Below are 17,639 nucleotides of genomic sequence, written 5' to 3'. Positions count from 1 at the left end.
GCCATCCAAGCACCCCAATGTGTAATTTTTTAAACATCATCCATCAGGCATCTTCAGGGACAGGTTTACTATATAAAGGTAAAGAAGGATAAGCTTTGAGGCTCTCACAGGGGCCCTTTCCAAAGTCTTATACTTAATTCCGTTTTTGCAATTTTGTATTCTTAAAAAGAAACCTACAAATTGTATAAGCTTCTGGCCTGACAAAACTTGGATCCGCCTCCAAGAACTCTACTAGGTACTTTATGTACATTAGCTCTAATTTGCACAACTACACAAGGTAGGTAATAAGGTTAAACAATTTATCACCATTTGTGATCACCTGCACACACACACACACACACACACACACACCCTCTTTTTTAAAGAGGTCCCTTTATGGGGCGCCTGGGTGGCGCAGTCCGTTAAGCATCCGGCTTCAGCCAGGTCACGATCTTCGCGGACCGTGAGTTCGAGCCCCGCGTCAGGCTCTGGGCTGATGGCTCGGAGCCTGGAGCCTGTTTCCGATTCTGTGTCTCCCTCTCTCTCTGCCCCTCCCCCGTTCATGCTCTGTCTCTCTCTGTCCCAAAAATAAAATAAAAACGTTGAAAAAAAAATAAAAATAAAAAAATAAAGAGGTCCCTTTGTTTTTTTTTTTTTAAAGAGGGAGGTTCCTTTGTTTGCCAAGGTTGTCCAGTTCAACTATATTTCCCAGCCTCCCTTGCAGTTACGTGACTCAACTAGCTTTTGCTGCATAACAAATAACCCTAAAACTTGGCAGCTTAAAATAATGTGGCACACATGGAGAGGCACCACTCAGATTCTTCTCCAAGTGAAGACTCACTGCTTGACAGGAAGAAGTAGAGTTACCTGGAAACTTTCAAACAGTCATTCTCATCTCAGGTTGGTACCGATCCAGTGACAGAGCAAGGCTGTGGTCCAGCCATTTCAATCCAGTTCGAGACTTGGCTAATGGACAATCTTTACTTTGGAACTCCTTGATGGAGATGTGTCAGGAACATCACGCTCTGATGGCCACCCCCAGCCAAACCCTGCTTCCTACCCTTTCCTTCTCACAGGCATTTTGTATGTCAATTTCACCTCAGCATCTGCTTCCTAGAGAACCCACCTTTCAGCAACCATTTACTGAGTTCGTAATTCTGTGGGCCATCAGTTTGGGCCAGGGTCAGCTGGGAGGGCTCATCGCTGTTCCACATGGTCTCTCGTCCTTCAGCCGGGCTGGTTGGACTCACTCACTTGTTCACATGGCGGCTGAAGAAGATTACAAGGGAGAAAATAGAACCCTTGAAGTCTAGGCTCTGAACGGCTTCAATAATACCAAAATCTACTAGCAAAAATATGTCACAAGTCCAAGCTAGATTCAAGAGGAACAGAAATAAACTCTACCTCTTGATCAGAGGAACTGCAGAGTCACACGTTCATGCAGAATGATGAATTGTAGACAATTTGCAAACTGCCACGTTTGGTGTAGTCAAGTGATTAAGCTGTCACCAGTAAAATGTTAGCAGAAATGAAATGTGCAAGACTAGGTCTTCTGACACAGAGCTCTCCCTCCTCCACATTCTCTTCTCCTTTCCCTCCAACTGGAATCCATCCGATTTTATTACACATGGCATGTGATATCAATGCAGAACAAAGTATTAGGAAGAACCTGGGTTCTTGAATATCCTGCCCTGCTGAACAGGATCATTTACATCCTAGCTGTTAAGGGACAGAGATGAGGGGGTGGGGGGAGGTGCACAGACAGACAGACAGACAGATTGAGAGGTAAATTTTAGACCACTGCATTGGAGTATCTTGTGAATACCCCAACTAATGCATATGAAGATTGATGTAGGCACTGAAATGTGGTGGAAAGTAAAAATGTTTAGGAGGACTTTCAGAGAGCCTTACTGTATGTTGTGTAACATAATCCCCTTATTCTTTCCTAAGTAACCTTCATTCAAGGTCTTCATTACTTTTCAATGCAGATTTTCACTCTCCCACCCCAATAAATGTCAACCTACTGACCTTAAGAAAGCCCAGGTCAATGAACAAGGACTATTTGCACTTTTACTCCGTTTTCAGTCAGGAACACTGAAGTTACATAGCAAATAGCTGCTAAAAACAGTATTCCAATATTGACTTAGGAGATCTCAAACCCACTTCCCACCTGAACAGTTATTAGCTTTATTTTTCCCTTGTAAGTATAACAGAGGTTTTATTTTCTGTGTTGTCATCTTTAGAGTGGGTAGAGAAGCCTCTCATTCTGTCCAATGCCAGGTAGTGGTCCACAGGGATGCACTACCGAAATGTGGCCAGGTCTCCAAGACTAATATTCTCTTTGGAGAAAGAGATGTAAGAGAACTCAGCCAAGCATCCTCTTGCCAAAATTACTCTTAGATAAAATTATGACTCACTTGGAATCTTTATTAATTAATTCAATGAGGGAACAGCCAGACTGATGCCATCTATGCAGTATGACAAAGGTGGTTCATGCTTCAGCCACAGATCAGAAAAGGAATAAAAGCAGGTTTAAAAGTAGCAAAATACTTTAGCAGTCTCTCAGTCTTTTGCCGGGGTCTTCGCTTCTGCCCAAAACTGTAATATATTTAACAGTGTTTGTATATCCCTTTGAGCAATATATTTGTGTGTGTGTGTGTGTGTGTGTGTGTGTGTGTATACATGCAAAGGATTGTCTGGAAAATATAACATTTTATAACTGTACTACTAGCTCAAGATTTAGTATCTTATACTTTTCTGCAACTGAGCAGGAGGGAAAAAAAACCTAAAGCCTGGCACTAAATTTTGCTTTCCGGTTCCCAATAACAGTTTTAAATCTCAGGGCTTAAACAGCAAGGGATTCAAAAAGAAATTTATATGCATAATTAACTACATAACTGATTACACTTGCCTGAATATCACTTGATTGGTTTAGTGTTTCTTGAGTGTAAGTTTCCAAGCAATAGTACGTTTGGTGAATTGGAACAGGAATAAATAATGATAAGGAATTTACCGACGGCTAAATAAAAATAAGATTTTGCAAACATCTTCATATAATTCAAAACTATGTCCACAGAAGTAACTCTGTTGTATATTTCACGTAAAACATTCCAAGTTACAATGCTGTTGGAATTTCGCACAGGCAAATACTGAAAGTTAGTGGCTCTTCACTAAAACTTGAAGCTGGGAGGAGCTTCACACAGCATCTAGTCCAGCTCGTTGTCATATTAAAGATGAAGCAACTGACTCCCAGAGAGGATTATCAATGATTTCAAGATTATTGTCTTTTTGCCCACCTTTATAAATCATCCCTCTATCCTTAGTGCGTGTATTTGAGCATTTTCCTAGTTAAGTATTGATATAAAGAAGAAGTGAAATGAACACTAGATGCAAAAATGATCTCAGAATCATAAATAAAACTATCTCCCTATATTGTTAAAGAGTATTTAATACAACGTTCTTTCCACATACAGGGTTTTATCTCTGCCTGGCACGTAGTGGAGTCTCCGTATCATTTGAATCAGCAAATTCTTCCAGCCTAAAGACAAAAGCAAAGAAAAACAAATTCACCCAGCATCCACCTGCGGGTTCCTTGTGGAGAGCTTTCTTTCCACCCCACCTGGCCAGTGCTGCTGTTCTGCAAGTCTCCATCTGAACGTCACTCCCCAGGAAAGCCTTTGCCTCCCCCAATCTCCAGTCACAAAACTGGGGTATTTGTAGTTGTACTTATTCTTCATAGCCTCGATCAGAATTTCATCTTGAATTATGCATGTAAATATACATTTCATGTGTCTTTTTCCCACAAAATCAAAAATTTCTTATCCTTTACCATTGTACCTCTAATCCCTGGCACTTACGTTGCTTCATAATAACGTCTCTGTAAACCTGTGCCCAATATGTGAGTAAAAGAATGAGTGCATGAGCAAATGAACAAGCAAACAACCGTGTGGCAAGATCACATTTGGCTAGACAGACCTACAAGAGAATATGCAACTTGTCTTTCCTTGAGTTGTTTAAAATGAGATAGGGAAGGAAGTAAAGAAACAAATCATGACAGACACCTGAAACTCAAGAGTTCCAGCTCAGAGGCAAATACAGGCAAAATTATAGCAAGGAAATAAAGTCGTGCCAAAGAAACATATTCAGGAAAATGGCTATGGCAGTACTTTTAAAAAAAATATGGTAAACCTGCCATTTCCCACAATAAACAGGAGCAGTTGACCCTTCAAGCAGCCCCAATGGTACTGAAGTAGCAACAGCATCTTGCCCATGAACACATCTTGCACATCCGTTCCCTGAATGCACAAAGGGTAGTCAGTCTTACTCACGCTTTTCTTCATCCTTCTGTGTTGGCAACTGTTATGTAAGGATTGAGGAGGGGGCAAGGACCATCTTACCACAATTTTAAAATGAGATTCAAGAGTCTTAAGGCAAAATGTTCTTGAAAATCCTTCATAGCGACTCCACCTTCTCATTGAACAACCAGCCAAAACGAACTCAAATTCATGGCTGTCTCTATCAAAATAAGTGAGGCAAGAAATCAGAACTAGCTGTTCAAAATGAAGTCAAAAGCTTCAAAAGCAAAAAGGAGGGATGTCTGGGTGGCTCAGTTGGTTGAACATCTGACTTCAGCTCAGGTCATGATCTCACGGTTCGGTTCGTGAGTTCGAGTCCTGCATCAGCTCAGTGCTGTCAGTGCCAAAGCTATCCCACTCCCTCTCTGCTCCTCCCCCGCTCTTCCTCTCTTTCTCTCTCTCTCAAAAATGAACATTTTTTTAAAAAGCAAAAAGGATATATAAACCCAAAATTAAAGGCTGTGACATTAAACAAAGAAAGCAAAAATGTTCTATACTTTCGTGAATTATAAAAAGAAACTAAAGGAAGTGGCATACAATGGTTTATGTACACTGTTTAACATGCATCTTGCAACTGGAAGAATCACGTTCCAAGGAAGAAACATGTACCAAATGAAGCTTTTAGCATCAAAGCCCAAAGCAGATTCGTTATAGCAAGGTTTCTGGACACAAGGATCAAGGACAGAATCCCCAAAGAAGGAAGGTTTAGGGGACTCCTTATATGAATAAAATGAGTATATCACAAGAGACATAAAATCAAAAAGATGAATATGGTAGCGATAACCTTCTGAGGAATGTGATATAGTGGGAAAAGTTTGGCTGTCAATGCTCAAGGTACTTAGTGTAGTGAAATTAAGAGGGAAGAGGAAAAACCAAAATGAAACAGCTGGCAAGGAGGCAAAATGAAACCGACTGTACATGAGGAGTCACTATAGCTATATTTGGGTCTACACGATACCTCCGGGCTTCTGGCTTAAGTTTTATGAAAACCCCATGGATAAAGATCTTGATTCAGAAACATGACATTCCTTCATGGCTGAAAGTTGATTTGTGCGTGTGTTTTCCAATGCTTTGTAAGCCATCGAGCATTTACTGACCTAGGATAGATAGCCAAAAAGATAATCTTCTAAAAAGGTAATTTATTGGGGAGCCGTCCATTAAGCATCGAACTCTTGATTTCAGCTCAGGTCATGATCTCACTGTTTGTGGGTTCAAGCCTTGCGTTGAGATTCTCTCTCCCTCTCTCTCTGCCCCCTCCAACCTCACTCATGCATACATCTGCACGCATGTGCACTCTCTCTAAAAAAAAAAAAAAATAAATATTTTTTTAAAGGTAATTTACCTTTCTTGAGATTCAAATTTAGAAGTCCCCACTCCTAATACTTTGATTCAGAAAAAATAACAGTATCTAACAATAAACCAATAGTTTAGTTAGAAGAAATTGTTTCAGAATTTTAAATGCTTAGAGTGGAACAATAGTGGTTTAGACCAATGCTCCTCAAACTATCTGTGATAAGGATTTCTCTAATCTGTTGCAGATTGATACTTTTGTAAAATACAAAAAAAAAAATTAGAAAAATAAAATGAGAAACAAAGACATACTACCCATAAGAGAAACATCAGACAAATCTCAATTAAGGGACATTCTGTAAATAACTGACCGGTTCTCCTCAAAACTATCAAGGCCATCAAAAATAAGTCTGACAAACTGTCACAGCCAATAAGAGCCTGAAGAGGCATGACAACTAAATGTAATGTGGCATCCTGGATGGGATTCTGGAACACGAGAAGGACCAAGAAAACAGAAAAAGTTCAGACTAGGGAAATCTGAATAAAATATGGAGTTTATTAACAATGATATATCAATATTGGTTCATTAATTGTAACACATGTACCACACTAAAGTTATGATGTTAATAATAGGTAAACTGAGATGGAAATGCTCTGTACTACTTCATAATTTTTCTGTAAATCTAAAACTGTTCTAAAATAAAAGATACATTTAAATTTTTAAAAATCCAGAGACTTGCAAAGTACAAGCTCCCCAATTTTTAAGTTATTACATTCAACAGACATAAAACTACTCTGTTGAATCTCCAAGTGCTGTAAAAGTTTCTAAATTCTTACTCTCAATTTGTGGACTTATTTCATTATAGACTGATAATGAACAGTTCATGGACTGGCACTAGCCTAATATGGACCACACTTTGAGCAGCACTGGTCTAGACCAGTGCTTCCCAAATACCATGGTGGAATTTTCACGGGGTATACAGCTAATGAGAAAAACTAGGATAATGAATTAATTTTTCCATAATGCTAATATAATTTGAGGTAGAAGATCATCTCATACCCTGAGATTATCTCCTTTTCACATATTTAGGGTTCTACTGTTCCCACATATTTGTGCGTGTTTGTGTGCGTGTGTGCACGCGTGCACATGCACGCGAAACAATGGAGAGAGTAGGGGTTAGTTGTTTTTGTTTGGATCCCTTTGACTACAGATTATTGAAGAGTGGCCAAAACAATAAACATAGTTATCATTTTTCATAAAAGGAGCCTGCACTTAAAGGACTTCCAAGGTTGAGAAATCCAGGCGCTATGAACCCAACACAATTCCTTTCATCTTTGCACTGTGCTTTCCTCAGTGTGTTGTCTGTTCCTTTACACTGGTTTTCCTCATGGTCCCAAGACGGCTGCCATAGTTTGTCCATGAGAACAACATGTTCAAAAAAAAAAGGCTGCCAGTGATGATTTACAGTGAAACTAAAGAAGCTTAAGCTTTAGAACCCTTCACTTCCACAGGATCTTTCAAAGGCCCTGGAAAACACCCTTGGAATGCCATCACATGATAATATATTTTTGTAAGCTATAAAAAAGCAAAACAGTGTTATGAACTTTTTCTTAAAGAGGGCCCCCCAAATTGTATAAATTTCAAGCCCTATAAGCTGGATCCTACCCTAAAGAGCATTTTTTCCTTCCTGTATCTCTCTTTTTAAGAGTAAAAGAAATCTTGGGGTGCCTGAGTGGCTCAGTAGCTTGAGCATCCCACTCTTCAGTTTGGCTCAGGTCATTGTCCTAAGGTCCTGAGATCAAGCCCCGCCTCCAGCTCTGCGCTGCCTGTGGAGCCTGCTTAGGATTCTCTCTCTCTCTCTCTCTCTCTCTCTCTCTCTGCCCCTCTCCCCTGCTTGCACTCTCTCTCTCTCTCTCTCTCTCTCTCAAAAAAAAAAAAAAAATCTTTCCCAGAACTTCTGTGTTATATCTCATTGGCTAAGACTAAGCCAAGTCTCACTCATAGACAAATCATTGACAAAGGTTGGGGTTACATAATCCGCCTATACTAATCAAGATTCACTTCTTCCTTCTGGGGAGGAGCCCAATTTAACTTGCTGGCTATGAGATACCTGAACAAAACTGGGATCCTGAAAACAAGGAGGAGAAGCATGAGTAACTTTTGTGGTTTCTTCAGAGTTTTCCCAGTCAGAGCTCTTTTACATGCAACTTTCTTCACCTGAGAAATCATGTCTTACATCTGTGAGGCTCCTTACTCCTTCTACAGCACCCAGAAACCTGGGGATTTCTCTGGCAATCTCTGCAAGGCCCTTGTCACCCCTCGAGGATATTCTGTCAGATAGTGTGTGAGATAGGTACCCATACCTCTTTCTCTTTTTTCACATCTATGTCTTGGGAAACATGCAGTCAGTCTTGGCTCCATTAAACTTTTATTCACAACTAGTCAGCTCCACCATCATCCTTTAGATTTCTGGAACACAGTTTGTCTCACTAGCCTTGGGTTGAGAGGCATCCACCCACTAGCTCCGCTCTTTGGTAGCAGTTGGGGAATGCCCATCATAACTCTTTCTCAACCTGTCTATACTCTGTGTGGGTGAAGTGTTGAAGAGCCATTTAACCCTGTGCTAGGCTCCACTATTTCAGTATAAATTAATCAAACTAAATAAAATTAAAAATTCTGTCACACTAGCCATATGTCATGTTCTCAACAGCGACATGTGACTAGTGGCCACCACAGTGGAAAGCACAGACAGAACATTTTCATCATTATAGAAGGTTCTATTGGCTCTTGAACACAAACTTTAAAGTGTCTGCATGGTGGTCTCAGAATTTTTGGTATCTGAAACTTATCACACCTTAAAGCCTCAACAAAACCTAACAAACTTCCACACACACTTAAAATGTGAGACATATTAATTAATTAAATATAGCTTTGTCGTGAATCTTGTTGCATGCATAATAATCATTGTATTCTTAAAATTGTAAATATGTTACAAGGACTACTTCTATCAGTTTATTTCAGCAATCACACACGTGCACGCACACACACACCCTACTTTTCCATTTCTCTGGAGAGCTCTGACTAATACAAGCTCCCTGGGTGACCTCTGGGAAGGTAGACCCCACGCCCTGCTGTACAGCATTTGTCCAGGTCTGGAAGTGACAGGATGAACCAGGATTCCCAGGCACAAGGCGGGGTTGGTCTGGAGGCAGGATAGCAGAGGCTAGTCAGACCCAAGAAGCAGAACCAAGTGGGCCACAATGAAGTTGGGTGGCTTTGGCTGTGGCTAAGGTAAAATAAGTAACCGAGGGCTCCGATGTGACATCTAAGGAAATCTCAGGAGGAGCAAAACGTATGTCTGATAATGACCCTAACTAACTTCAGGTGTTAAGTCAAGTAGCCAGATTTTCAATGTTGAGAATAAAATAGCAGGATTTCTTTTAGAAGACTGAATTATATACAATTGGCTCACCTGCTAAAGCCTTAAATGTTCACTAACTCTCGATGATTCTTCAGACCTTTAGGAGATAAATCAACGATGTATTATTTGGCATATTGTAACTCATATTCAAAAGCTGCAACAGGGACACCTGGGTGGCTCAGTCAGTTAAGCATCCGTCTTCGCCTCAGGTCATGATCTCATGGTTCACAAGTTCAAGCCCCTCGTCAGGCTCTGTGATGACAGCTCAGAGCCTGGAGCCTGCTTCAGGTTCTGTGTCTCCCTCTCTCTCTGCTCCTTCCCGGCTCGCACTCTCTCTCACTCAAAAATACATAAACTTTTTTTAAATTGAAAAAGTTGCAACAGTGAAACCATCACTTTCAGATTCTACCGTGACCGAAGAATGAACAAAGAATCCATTTACCCTCTCTCTTAATCCAATAAATTCAAATTTCATTTTTTTGCATGTGAAATGCTACAGTGTTAGCATCTGAGGCAGTCCTAAAAATAGTTTTCTATTTCTACATGAGAGACCACTCCAAAACCTAAAGGTGCAAAACAACAATCATCAGCTGGGGCTGGCCCTGGGACACCTGGGTTCTCCACATGGCCAGTTTAAGAAGGAGCATTTCAAAGGGATAGACGTGGAAACTAAAAGGCTTCGTTAGGCCTAGGATCACATTCTTCTGTCTAAACCAAGTCATAGGCCACCCCAGATTTAGTATGGTAGGCAGAATTTCAAGATGCCTCCTATGATCTCTGCCTCTGGGATTGCTCCCATGGTGATGTTATGTGGAAACATAACACCATTTGTTACACGGCAAAGGGATTTGATTAAGCTCACTAATCAATTGACCTGAAGATAGAGCTATTATCCAGGTGGGCCTGATCTAATCACATAATCCCTTTAAAAGCAGAGATTTTTCTCTGGCTGGCAGCAGCAGGGCCTGTCAGAGAGATTGGAAGTGTGAGCGCAGTTCCACGAAGGGGAGGTTCTCCATTGCTGAGGTGGTGGGGACACATTACAAGGACCTGAGGGTGGCATCTAGGAGCTAAGAGTGGTCCCTAGACAATAGCTGGTAAGACAGGGGGATGTAAGTCCCACAACCAGAATGAAATAAATTCTGCCAACATCCCAGAATTGGGAGATGGGAAATGGATCTTTCTCTGGTCAAACCAGAGAGGATACAGCTGGCCCCACCTTGATTTCAGCCCTGCGAGACTCAGAGCAGAGGCCCCAGCTGAAATGCTCAGGACTATTGACACAAGGAAACTGGGAGATAATAAATGTGTGTTGTTTTAAGCTGCAGTTTGTGGTAATTTGTTACACAGCAAGAGAAAACTAATACAGAGGGGACAGAGGTTAGAACAGAGCTCGCCTCCTGAGGAGAGCAGGGGCAAAGATTACCGCAAATGGCTGTGGGATGGAGATGCTGTTGTTTAAGAGCAGGGGGTCCACGTCAATCCAGATAATAGCTAGGATTATCTGAAATAAAACCAACACCCACTGCTATTCTCGGCCACCTATGGTTGTGAGTTTGGGTTTTCTAATTGAGTAGAAATAGAGAAGAAACCAATGTGACCAAGAGCTCAAGTTATCCATTGTCATGCTGGCTTGACAAAAATTGCGTACAACAGAAACCCATTTCACACATATGAAATGATCACCATACATTTTGAATATTATTTTTTATTAGCGAGCAATCCTTAAAAATTTTTCACCTGAAATGTTCAGTCAACAAGCGTGCCAAACACTGATAAGGGGCACAAGGAGGCATAAAGTGTAAGAAAGACTGCCTTATGCATGTCTATAAAATAATCACAGAGAAAATGGTCTCATGTAGCATTATGAATTGTAAGATTTTAAATATCAACTCACTGCTGAGGGTCCTTAAAGCCAGAGGCTTTGCCGTACCAATAGCTAATATATCTCACAAGAGCTTAATACTCATTCACAGAGAGGTTATGCATTCATTAAAGGCAATTAGAGACACAAGTCATCGCCATTATATTTATTCTCCTAGAGATCTCAAATGGCATTCATGTGCCAAAATCTAAAAACGTACCCTGCCACTAAACGCATAAGGTCAATAGGTAACTCATAGAAATTAGAATAAAAAATCTCTATCCCTAAAATTCACAGAAAATTGGCTTTGGGGATGGGCATAATGATCAGAATAATGATTGACATGCATTGAGTGTTTACTGAGTTCTACGAGCCACGCTAAGCACGTAATTCTACTCTAACCTCATTACAGGCACACCTTGTTTTCTTGTGCTGTTTCGCACTCCACAGATACTGCATTTTGGAAGATTTGTTGCAACTCTGCACCGAGTAAGTTATCAGCGTCATTTTTTCCAAATGCATGTGCTCACTTTGTGTCTCTGTTCAACTCTTTGGTAATTCGCATAGTATTTCAAACTTTTTCACTCTTATATTTGTTATGGTGATCTGCAACCAGTGATTCCGACTCACTGAAAGCTCAGATAATGATTAGCATTTTTTTTCTTTAGCAATGAAGTATTTTTTAATTTAGGTATATACGTTGTCTTTCTTGACATCCCGTTGCACACTTAATAGACTACAGTATAATGTAAACAGTGTTTATATGCGCTGGGAAACCAAAACATTCATTTGAGTCTCTTTATTGCTACATTTACTTTATCTGTGGTGGTCTGGAACTGAACCTGGAACATCTCCCAGGAACATCTGTACCAGAAATTTCGTTCTCACAGTTGTGGAGGCTACAAGTCTGAGATGAGAGTGCTATGCACAAGGTCAAGTTCTGGTGACCCCCCTCGTGGGTTGCAGACTGCTGACTTCTAGTTGTACCCTCACATGGCAGAGAGCAGAGACAGAAAGCAAGCTCTCCCATGATTTTTCTGAGGGCACTAATCCTCTGTTAGATGACCTCATCTAGCAACCTCCTACAGGCCTCATTTCCTAATACCATCACATTATGGGGTAGGGTTTCAACATAGGAATTTGACGGGGATGAAAACATTCAGTCCACAACAACTACCCTGAACTATAGGAATCATTGTTCCCAGTTAACTGATGAGAAATATGAGCAAAAGACATTGAGTAACTTGCCCTGGGCCCGTGATGGTGCTGTAGTTCCAATCTGAGTATGTGCAGGAAAGATTCCATGGTCTGTTGGAAACAAAGGGCCTCCAGAAAGGGCTGGAAGTGATGCCTCCATGGGAAGTAAAAAGATAAACTCAGAGAAGGGAGAAAATAGGCAAATCAGCAAGAATTCTGCAATTGTGATTCATAGACATCTGGGGTAGAGATCATTTACCTGATCATGAAAGAAAAGGACAGCTCCTGGAACGTCAGCAAGTGCGTCAGAGGTCACAGTGAGATTAGTGAAATGACTTTTCAGGCATCAAAAACTAACAGGCAGATTTTCACATCTAAACTTGAACAGCAAGCAGAACAGAGAAAAAGAGGGCTGAGTTTACAGTTTATTTCAATTAAATATATTGCTCTTAAATTCTGTCATAAAGATTGCATTTCAGATTTCAGTTCTCTTGAATTCAGAGAGGAGGGGTTATACCAACTCAGTCATAGACGTAAGATTGTTTAAATGAAACAATTGGGGCAAATCTGTACTGATAGGGGAAAACACAAGAATTTCTCCCCATCTGTAATTTCTAGGGATGCTGACACCAAAACTTGCTATGGCTGATACAAGAACATACTCTCAGAAGACTGATGGAAAGTTCCAAATGTAGCACAAGGGATGGCCACCTTTTTTTTAAGTGTTTTTTTTAATGTTTATTTATTTATTTTAGAGAGAGAGAGATCACGTAAACCTGTACATGAGGGGGGGGGGGAAGAGAAAGAGGGAGAAAGAATCCCAAGCAGGCTCCACGTGGAGCCTGATGCAGGGCTCAGTCTCATGACTGTGGGATCATGACCTGAGCTGAAACCAAGAGTCACACACTTAATGGACTGAGTCACCCAGGAGCTCCAGATGGCCACTTTTATTAGCAAAGATGAAAAAGAGAATTTAAAACAGAGTTCTATTGAAATTTTATCACCTTGGGGCGCTTGGGTGGCGCAGTCGGTTAGGCGTCCGACTTCAGCCAGGTCACGATCTCGCGGTCCGTGAGTTCGAGCCCCGCGTCAGGCTCTGGGCTGATGGCTCAGAGCCTGGAGCCTGTTTCCGATTCTGTGTCTCCCTCTCTCTCTGCCCCTCCCCCGTTCATGCTCTGTCTCTCTCTGTCCCAAAAATAAATAAACGTTGAAAAAAAAAATTAAAAACAAACAAACAAACAAACAAACAAACAAAAAATGAAATTTTATCACCTGGGGTAAGTTCAGTTATGTCAGCTGACCTAGACAGAGCTCACCATAAACTCAACAGTTACCTTACATTGGCTACATTTGTTTATATAAATATTTAATGGATGAGATCACAAAATACTTTGCTGATATATTCTGCTACCTACCACAAGCTTCTGAAATTAATCATTTAGTAAATCCCACAGAATTAATAAGTGTTTCTGTTCATTCAGTTCTCTAGAAGAGTTTGCACTTAATGTTTGTTAGAGGTTGTCCTCAATATTATCTGAACCTGTTGTTTTCTTTTTGAGAATTTCATTTAAAATAAAAAAAATCCATATGTTTCAAGGAATCCTCATGGGTTTTTTTGTTTGTTGGTTGTTGCTGTTTTTAGTTAACTTTGGTAAAATCATTTTTTGTAGGCATTTGTTTTTATTTGTTTTAAAATTTGTCATGAAGTGTTTTTCCTGAATTTCTAATCACCATATTTCCTTGGGTTGTATCCCATTTATTATTCCCAATATGGTGTTTTGTGTACTCTCTTGCTCTTTTAAAGTTTATTTATTTTGAGAGAGAGAGAGTGAGGAAAGGGCAGAGAGAGAGGGAGAGAGAGAATCCCACAGAGCCTGATGCAGTACTTGAACTCATGAACCATGAGATCATGACCTGAGCCGAAACCAAGAGTCAGATATTTAACTGACTGAGCCACCCAGGTGCCCCTTTCTCTTTTTTTAAACTAATTTTCCAAAGGTATATTAATTTTATTAGTTATTTCAAAATTTTGCACTTCTTAATCCTTTTTAAACTTTGCTTTCGGGGCGCCTGGGTGGCGCAGTCGGTTAGGCGTCTGACTTCAGGCAGGTCACGATCTCGCGGTCCGTGAGTTCGAGCCCCGCGTTGGGCTCTGGGCTGATGGCTCAGAGCCTGGAGCCTGTTTCCGATTCTGTGTCTCCCTCTCTCTCTGCCCCTCCCCCGTTCATGCTCTGTCTCTCTGTGTCCCAAAAATAAATAAACGTTGGAAAAAAAAATTAAAAAAAAATAAAATAAAGTAAACTTTGCTTTCTATTTCATTAATTTCTACTCTATTGGTGATTACTTCCATACCTCTACTATTACTGGGTTTATTCTATCATTACTTTTATAACTTTTCAAATAGCTTCTTAATTTATTAGTTTTTGGTCTTTTGGCTTTTTTAAATTATCAATTTAAAACTATAAAATTTCCCTCTACTCATTGCTGTACCCGAGTCTCCAAAATTGTTATATGTAGCATTTGTTTTTATTTTTCACTTCTACATTTTTTTCAATTTCCCATTATGATTTCCTCTTTGACCTGTGAATTATTTAGAAGTACATTTAAAATTTGCTAGCATATAGGATTTTCAGGGTCATATTTTTACAAAGTGATCTGAATTTTAATTGCATTGTGGTCAAAAATTGTGGTTCCAATTCTTTAAGATGTATTACTACTTGAATTGTGGACTATTAAGTAGTCAAATTTCATAAGGTTCTGTGTGGCATGAAAAGAATGTGCATTCTCCAACTGTTTTATGGGGTTTTATATATGTCCATTAGATTGAGCTTGTTAATTGTCTTATTCAAAACTTATCTTTAGAGACATTTTCATCTACTATGTCTATTTATTACTGGGTAAGTGAGCTAAAATCTCCCGCTATAATAGGGGATTTATCTATTTCTTTTTGTAGTTCTATTAATTTTTGACTTATATATTGCAAAGCTGTGTTATTAAGTGCATATAAATTTAGAATTGATATAAACATCCTTCTGGTTAATTTATGCATGTGTGTAATATATATTATATACATACATACATATGAATGCATATACATAGTCACACACATATATATACTTGTGGTAGCCAACTTCCAAGATAACCCTTATGATCCCTCCCTTCTGGTATTCACACCCTGTGTAGTCCCTTCCCACACTATACTAGGATTTATCTACATGACCAACCAAATATAGGAGAAGTGATAGTACATCATTTCTGAAATTAAATTGTGAAAGAACGTGGTTTCCATTTTGGATGCTCTCTTGTTCTCGCTCTCTTTCTTTCTCTTTTTCTCACATCTCATTCTCTGTGGGGAGCATTCTGCCATGTGCTAACAGCCTTATGGAGAGACTCATGTGGGAGGAAACTGAAGCCTCCAGTGAATAGTCAGCAAAGAACTGAGACCTGCCAGCAATCATGACAGTGAGTTTGGGATGGGATTCTCCAGCCCCACTCAAGCCTTGAGATGATTGAAACCTCATGGGACGCTCTGATCTAAAACCTCCCAGGTAAAGCATTCCTGGATTCCTAATGTCATCTTTAAACAGGGAAATACTACAATTCCAAACAAGCATCATGAAAAATACTTGCCAACCCCTTTCAAATTTGAACAGAAATGATGGTGAACACTGACAGCCTTGCACCTCAGGCAACATATATGTACTTCTGAGAATAAATGATAGTTTCAAAGAGTCTTTAATTAAAGCACCAAGATGGAGGGATATGAGGAACCCATGGGAGAAGCAGTAAGTGCCCTTAGGGAGACACCAATTCTGCACTGAAAAGCTATCCCTGAGGAGGGATAGCTGAAGGAGAAACCCTGATAGCAATAATTTGTATTATCTATAATCTTGTCTGGTAGCTGAGAGAGAGTTTAAGAGATTTTCCAGAGGTGGTTTAAGGGACTTACTATATACCATACTACCCTCCTGAATGCCAAATATGAAGAGTATATGAATGCTTAGGAAAGAGGAAGTCATCGTTATAGGAAGCTGAAGACTGCCCAATTTCACTGTTCACTTCATACCTCAACTAGCTTCTCCCTGTTGGTATCAGAAATAAACCATCCAGGGGCCGCTGGGTGGCTCAGTTGGTTAAGCATCCGACTTCGGCTCAGGTCATGTTCTCACTGTGAGTTTGAGCCCCACATCGGGCTCTCTGTTGTCAGCATAGAGCCTGCTTCAGAACCTCTGTCCCCTCTCACTGCCCCTCCTCTGCTCACTCTCTCTCAAAAATAAATAAACATTAAAAATATTTTTAAAAAAGAAATAAGCCATCCAGGCTTTATGCATATATACTGTAGGAAGAAAGTAAAAAAGAATAAAAGAATGTAATCAACCTACAGATAAAGAATATAGATGTAAGAGGAATTATCCAAGATAATAGGAACAGTTCAAAAAACAATAAAGGTAAAAGGCAAGTCAGACAGCTTTGAGGGGAGCAGAGCCCGGGGGAAAACACTGGAATAGATATAGAAAACCATGACTAAAAACACTATATGAGAAATGAAAATGGAAATAACACAATCGAAAACACAGTAAAGGACATAATTGACAGACTTTTTCAAAACCCCAGAAAGATATGGGAAGGGGCAATGATACAAAATATATTGGAAAAGATAGACACTGAAGTCAAAGGAGATCTAACAGACACATAATTGATATTCCTGAAGAATAAAACCAAATGAGTTTTTAATTTTTTCCCCAAAAAGTGACAGGAGAAAATTATTCCAAAATAAAGGTTTGAATCTTCGGACAAAAAGCCATAACATGACCTAGGATGCCCAAACCAAAATATATCCTAATGAAAGGAAAAGGACCAATCTCAACAGAGAAAAGCAAAAGTTATATACAAAGCAAAAAAGAAAAAGTTACACACAAGAGAGAAAAATATGGTGGGCCTCAGACACACCACAAAATCATCTACTTCAGAAGACAGTAGAACAATGCCTAGAGGGTTCTGCAGCAAAATGTGACCTAGAAATTTGTATTCAGCACATTTGCTCTTCATACAAAGGCAAAAGATACACTCTCCAGCATGAGAGAACTTAAACAAAACAACACCTACATGCTCTTCTTGAGAAAGAAAAAAAAATGTTGATGACAAAATTCAGTCATCCAAGAGAGGGCAGAATCAAAACAAAGCCTTCATAAATAAAGGGGCCCATGTAAAATGACTGGTAGTGAGTATAGACTCTGATGACAGACTATGTGGGCTTGAATCACATCTCTTTGTGACCTAGGATAAGTTATTTAAGTTCTCTGTACGTGAGTCTCCTCATTGTAAAATGGGAACAATAGTCTGATTTAAGTCCTAAGGCTTTCTAAGACTTCATTTGGCCCATATATGTAATGTACTTAGAACAGTGCCGGGTACAGAAAAAGAGCCATGAGCTCTTTTATGTATAAGCTAGTATTTCATTTTAGAAATAAGGCTAAACATGGGGCGCCTGGGTGGCGCAGTCGGTTAAGCGTCCGACTTCAGCCAGGTCAC

General features: G+C 39.9%; 1 long non-coding RNA gene across 1 annotated transcript in view; it reads right to left on the bottom strand.

Annotated features, from left to right (window-relative positions):
- Positions 1-3,467: 3,467 nt before the first annotated feature.
- Positions 3,468-17,639, bottom strand: part of LOC121031804 (uncharacterized) — a 27,230-nt gene continuing 13,058 nt past the window's right edge. The window contains exon 4 of the long non-coding RNA XR_005790895.1: positions 3,468-3,517. This is a non-coding gene — a long non-coding RNA (uncharacterized LOC121031804). The remainder of the gene's footprint in view (positions 3,518-17,639) is intronic.

Source organism: Herpailurus yagouaroundi, unplaced genomic scaffold (genome assembly GCF_014898765.1).
Source record: "Herpailurus yagouaroundi ecotype Mexico unplaced genomic scaffold, PumYag 141, whole genome shotgun sequence".
NCBI lineage: Eukaryota > Metazoa > Chordata > Mammalia > Carnivora > Felidae > Herpailurus > Herpailurus yagouaroundi.
The sequence above is the reverse complement of the archived record's forward strand: the minus strand, read 5'-3'. Positions and strand labels throughout refer to the sequence as shown.